A 548-nucleotide genomic window follows, 5' to 3' on the forward strand; every position below is an offset into this window, starting at 1 on the left:
TTTCTATTTTTCGGGCTCTCTTTTTTGTCAAGAAAATCCACAATTTGTTGGGATTAGAAATCTGTTCAAGTAAAGCTTAATAATGTAAGATTTGTGTTATGGTTATTGATACAGTAAGTGGCCTATGTTCTAAATTATGTATTGACAATGCATACATTTTTCATTAAGGCAAATCAAGTCTGACATTTTATAGGGGAAATTACACATTTTAAAAGCCTAATTAAACCTTGAATACACTATCAATTTGCATTTTCTAATGTGCAGGAAAATTATCAGTAACAAAAGAGTGATCAAATTAAGATACTACATCTGTATGAAATGGCATAATGGTTACTATGTACTATTTGTATACTTAGTTTGCGGTAACTGCTATCATTAAAAGCTATTGGATTATACTATATACAAATACATTTAGATACCCATAAAAAGGTATTTGATATGCCCATTTATTATTTAGACAGACGCAGCTTTACAGAAGTCCCGCCAGCTCTAAGCCTATGAACCCTGTGTCAACAATTGTGCAAGGAGAAAAGTATTAAGCAACATGA

This window comes from Salvelinus alpinus, chromosome 12, assembly GCF_045679555.1.
Source record: "Salvelinus alpinus chromosome 12, SLU_Salpinus.1, whole genome shotgun sequence".
NCBI classification, from domain to species: domain Eukaryota; kingdom Metazoa; phylum Chordata; class Actinopteri; order Salmoniformes; family Salmonidae; genus Salvelinus; species Salvelinus alpinus.